Raw genomic sequence first — 6,071 nt, forward strand, 5'->3', positions numbered from 1 at the left:
CAGTCGGTAAGTGAAACTGTGACTGTGTTTATGATCTTACTTCAGCTTTACTTTGCTTTTCAGACCCTGCAAAAGTCATAAATGCAAGGGTTGGTCACAACATTATTTTTTCATCATAACTGTGAACTGTCCTAAAGTGAGGCAGTCACTAAAGGAAGACTACATGTATTGTGTTATGAATAGGTAAATATATGTATTCTGGAGGTCTCTATAAAAAAAGGTGGCATACAACACATAATGCAATGTTTTGGTTATCCCCAATTCTTAATTATATTTTCATTGTACAGTTACTTAATGGAGGTCTCCTAATTTTGTTAAAATCCAAATTAAAACCTGAAATGTTAAAAACAATGCAAACAATAATAAAAACAATTATAATCAATATTTAATATAAGTTTAACAATAGGATACGTTGTGTCTTTTTTAACAAATCTAACAAAGGGTTTAGCAAGAAATACATTCTAATGAACCACAAAGACTAATAAGAAAGTTTGACCTCTGAGTTACCACAAGATGAACCTGCTCCCTCATCATTTCTGTGGTATAACCTTCCCAATGATTTTTACCTTTATTGGATTCACACAACAATCCTATTTAAGTTTGAACTACTCTGGGATAGGCTATCTGCAAATAATCGTCATAGCTCCATATTGTTTAACCTGCAAGCCTGAAACCAAACTGAGGTGGTCTCTCATCTATCCAGAGGTGGTATTCAGCAGGTTCTGACCAGTTCTGGAGAACCAGTAGCATAAATTTTGAGTAGTTCAGAGAACTGGCAAATATCACTTCTGACTGGCCCCGACTTATCTATTCTCTGCCTTCCGAGGTGCAGCTGATCAGCTGGATCTTCTTTTGTTGACCTGCATAGCTGGAAAGCAGGTTACTGGGGTGAGGAGGGTATGGGATTTTGCAGTATCCTTCCTCTAGAGTGGGGTGGGAATGGATATTTTACAGCATCCTTCCCCTGCCATGCCCACCAAGCCATGTCCACCAAGCCACGCCCACCAAACCATGCCCACAGAACCGGTAATAAAAACATTTGAATCCCACCACTGTATCTATCCTGTTAATGTCAGGAGATCCTGCCCTGTCCCTCTAGGCCCCACTTCCTCTTCAAAGAGTTCAGGCCTAATTATTTTCTTCTGCCCAATCTTCTCCATGGAGAATCATCCCTCTCACTGTCTCCCAAGAACAAGGAAAATATTCTGCTGAAGCAATATTTGCTGACATAGCTGCCTGCCTTCTTTCCATGAAGGCTGAATTTTAAGGAAAACCAAAACTTTTACAGGTAGTAGTTCTCATCTTACGACCACAATGGAGCCCAACATTTCTTTTTTTATTATTATTATTATGGAACGCTTCATGAATTTGCGTGTCATCCTTACACAGGGCCATGCTAATCTTCTCTGTATCGGTCCAATTTTAGTATATGTGCTGCCAAAGCGAGCACAGCCCAACATTTCTGTTGCTAAATGAGATGGTTGTTAAGTGAGTTTTGCTTCGTTTTACAAGCTTTTTGCCATATTTGTTAAGGGAATCACTGCAGTTGTTAAATTAGTAACATCGTTGTTAAAGGAATCTAGCTTCTCCACTGACTTTGCTAGGCAAACGGTCACAAAAGACATCTATGGAGATTGTCAGTCATCCATAGTTGTCCAAAGGTGCTTTTTTTCAAAAGACAACTGGATTTGATGCCATCTATGTACTGTTTACAACACAGTCCTTTCAATAGTTCCAAGAAGGTTCCACACTCATTTGAACTGTTCGGGTGACCCTGAGGGCACAGATAAACCTACAAGCAGCCTCAACGACTCTCAGAAAGAGTGTTAACAATGAAATCAGTGGTGGGATTCAAAAAATTTTACTACCGGTTCTGTGGGCATGGCTTGGTGGGTGTGGCAGAGGAAGGATACCGTTAAATGTCCAGTCAGAGGTGGTATTTGCCCGTTCTCTGAACTACTCCAAATTTCCGCTACCAGTTCTCCAGAACTGGTCAGAACCTGCTGAACACCTCTGAACCAAATGACTGCAAGGAATATAAATCCGTCAATCCTCCACCATTTAGTCAGAACTGAAGAAGCTTCTTGGATAACAAGAGAAATGTCTTCAAGGAAAAGCAAATTCCAGTTGCCTTTTGAAAAAAGTGCCTTTGGGTCACAAAGGTGATAGGATAACCCCGGGACATTGTAACTGTCATAAATATGAGTCAGTTGCCAAGTGTCCGAATTTTGATTATATGACTATGGGGATGCTGTAACAGTCAAAATTGTAAAAATTGGTCATAAGTCACTTTTTCAGTGCTGTTGTAACTTTGAACAGTCACTGAATGAGTTGTTGTAACTCGACTACCCAGGGGTGGAATGCTACCGGTTCTGCCCGGTTCTATAGAATCGTAGTCACTGAACCAGTAGTAACGCTAGTTATGCACAAAATGTAGTCACCGAGCCAGTAGTAACACCGGTTAAATCCTACCCTTGGGACTACCTGTATATGGACCAGTAGTGCGATGCTTCCTACAGCTATATAAAGATGCAGAATAATATTCTTTTTTTTCCCCTCTGATAAAGTTTCTCTCTGCTGGACCTTTTCAGGTAGGTTATTTTTTTTTCTTCCTACAGTTTAATGAAAATGACCATTCTTAATATCTGTGCATCCTCAGAAGTTGTTTTTCCTAAGGAACAAAGCATCTGAAACAACTTTCCCCAGAGTTTGTAGGTGGGCAAAGGCACATTGGCATTTTGATTCATGTGCTACAGAAATCAGCAGTACCTGCTTTATCCTGTCCAGAAGTTATGTAATGAGCTGTGTGGGAGCCCCTTGTGGGTGGCAGAATCAAAAGCTGCAAAGACAAATAGTTGCAAGAAAAAGTCTTCCTACTAATTGTGTGACAATCAATAAGTAAGCCATTGTTTGTTTCGGATGCCTGGCCTCTTCTTTAGTGTTTTTCATCTATAACTTTGGCATTTATCAAATAAAATATGGTGTGAATTAATTTACCCAAACTGATGTTACTTCATCTCTTGCTTCTTTTTCTTGTTGTTTCTTTCTTTTTCTAGGGAGAGATTTAAAAAAAAATACAGAGTGGTTAAGAATTAGAAATGATTTCCCTCTCTTTCTCTATCCTTTCTCCCTTTCCACTATCACGGGGTGTCAAACTGGCAGCACACGGGCCGGATGTGTCATGTGCAAGCCATGCCCACCCCAGCTCCATAAAGGCAAAAAACCTTGTGATACATCACAATACATCACGTGATAGATTGAATTTGATGCCTGTGCACATATCATATGCATTAAATTGCAATGAGTTGTAAAACTGCTCTCACCATTAAAAATACATTCATGGGCAGGTTATACTGAGAAACAGTTATTATCCTGAGTTAATAATAAAATCATTGTCATCATCATCATCTTGAAAAGGGATTGAAGGACAAAATAGTGATTCTTTAGTGACAGCATCCCCTACAGAAGTTTATTGGATTGACTTCCATGTGCCTTCAACTCTAGTGAGTTGTCAGTATCTTCTACTGGATCTATGCAGGATAGAACTATTGTTGAACCATTAACTTTCAACCTTCTTCATCATTCTTCTGTGCATTGTAGTTCAACTCTCTTTACATTTACCACTGTAGTAAATTATAATGTTCTATTCAGTGATGGGATTCAAATTTTGTTACTACCGGTTCTGTGGGTGTGCCTTGGTGGGAATGGCAGGGAAAGGATATTGTAAAATATCTATTCCCTCCCTACTCCTGGAGGAAGGTTACCACTGGTTCTCCGAATTACTTAAAATTTCCACTACTGGTTCTCCAGAACTGGTCAGAACCTGCTGAATACCACCTCTGGTTCTATACTTTCCTGACTTCTGGATGACTTCTCAAAGAATATCACTATGGCTCCATACATGATGCTATTGTTCATGAAACTGAAACTTTCAAGTAGAAACCAGCAAAATAGTTTTGTGTGTAGTTTGAACAATGCATCCTAATTTAATTTTTGACTGGTCTAGGAGTCCCTCCAACTGAAATTCACTACCAAATAAAATGTAGTGGGCATAGAAAATGGTCTTGAAGGTCAGTCAGAAGATTCATTACCAAAGCAATCATCTGACAAGTGCAATTTAGGCCATTTCAAGAAACAAACTTGAGAAAACACCTCAGACTGATCCTTCCCTAATTCAAATGAACATAAAGTAAGGGAGGAGGGAAACACATTCAGATGTGCAAGAGTATAGCTATTCTAATAAAAAAAAAAGTTTTAGACTAATATGGCATTAGTTTCTTAGTCTAGTCTACCCACAGAGCTGACTTGTAGGTAGCTTATGGTGATGATGAAATTGGTGTGAAAACTGTGCACTGCTGGAGCAAAAAATGTAAAGCCAGTAAAACAAGATGAACTGAATTGTGTGATCAAGAATGAGATACACAACCTGTGACAGCTTCTAATGTCTTTCACATGAGAAAGGCTGATGAACTGATTAAGGACAATCAGCAATTCACTCCAAGAAAAATTGCTGTCAAGCATGGCCTTTTACAGGAACGTATGGGTCATATTATTGGTGTCCTTCAAGATTGGAAATGTTCATCTCATATTGACAGCAGAGATGAAAGCCTTAAGAGTTGATATTTGCCAGCAATTGTTGTCACACGCAATTGTTGACAATGAGAATGAGAAAGTTCTTTGCAGCACTGTGACAGCAGACAAAACATGGACTCATCATTATGATCCAGAAAGTAAGGGTCAATCTATGGAATATTGACACAAATCTTTAGTTGTGGTTAAAAAAATAATCAAAGTCCAGGCTTTGGTAAGAAAACTCATGGTTACAGTTTTTGATGATATTTTGGTGATGGCATTATTCACACGATTTTCCTTAAACTTGGCATCGCTATCAGCTCAAACCATTATACTATAACACTGAAACATTAAAACAATGATTAAGCAGAATTTAGAAACCTTTCTTTTTTTTTTGCAACTTAACAATGCTAGGCCTCATACCTCATGAACAATCCAAAAAGTACCAGTGAACTTGGAACTCACCATCTAAGTTCATCTGCCAAGGATACATGGTTGATGTCATGGGACTTCAACCTTTTCCCAAAATAGAAAATATCTTTGTGGGCATTTGTTCAGTTCTGATGAAGTGGAAGAACTGTCAGAACCTGGCTGAAGAGAAAAAGTGTAGAGTGTTTTTGTAACAGCTTTAAGAACCATATCCATTCTTGAGAGAAGTATGTACAATGAGTAGTGGGAATTATGTAAAGAACAAAGTAGAGGTAATGAAAGAACTGTTTTTAGGGATTATTTTCTTGTTTCTTTTCTTAAAACATCTATTTCTTAAAATAAAGTTATGGAGATGGTAGCATTATTTGCCATTCAACTCTTGATTTTTAGGTATACATATTTAACTTATATGCCCATTTTTAACAATAACAAAGGGGAACCAAATATATAGCCAAAGGCATAGTTCATTTCCAGAGATATGCCAATGGGAAAAATTATCGCACATCAATTCCATGACTAAAGATAGATTTCAAAAGGCTCACCAACTTGGATGGGAAAAGAACATTACAGCTTTATTTTCACTTAACCTAAATTTAGCTTGTCTTGTTATTGATATAATGAATTGCATATATCACTACATTATATATTTGTTATTTTTTAATATTTTGATGAGTTTATTTCAACACATTTCCTTTGTCATACAATTTATATCTAGGTATTTGATTTCAAATCTTTAAATAAAGAAGCCGTTTGGTGTAGTGGTGAAGACATCAGACTAGAGAGTAGGAGACAATGAGCTGTAATCCCACCATAGCCAGGAGAGCCAACTTGTGTAACTGTGGGCCAGTTGTTCCCTCAGCCTATCTCACAGTTGTGGAGAAATTAGGAGGAGGAAGGTGTGATGGATATTACCATCTTAAGTTATTGGGTTTTTTTTTGTAAAATTATAAATAAAATGAAATATTTCTCAGAAGGAATTTAAAGGTTTCCCCAGACTCTCAAAGGAATCCATGGAACAAAATAATTAAGAACCCTGATCTAGAGGAAGATACTGTGAAAGACCTTAGGCA

The 6,071-nt window shown here is 37.9% G+C and overlaps 1 non-coding gene across 1 annotated transcript; it reads right to left on the reverse strand.

Annotated features, from left to right (window-relative positions):
* Positions 1-1,344: 1,344 nt before the first annotated feature.
* Positions 1,345-1,450, reverse strand: LOC113444689 (U6 spliceosomal RNA). Its single transcript, XR_003375278.1, has one exon. It is a non-coding gene; the product is annotated as a U6 spliceosomal RNA (small nuclear RNA).
* Between the last annotated feature and the right edge of the window lie 4,621 nt (positions 1,451-6,071).

The sequence above is a fragment of the Pseudonaja textilis genome, chromosome 1 (genome assembly GCF_049901715.1).
Source record: "Pseudonaja textilis isolate UNSWEBS1 chromosome 1, rPseTex1.2, whole genome shotgun sequence".
Classification (NCBI taxonomy): Eukaryota; Metazoa; Chordata; class Lepidosauria; order Squamata; family Elapidae; genus Pseudonaja; species Pseudonaja textilis.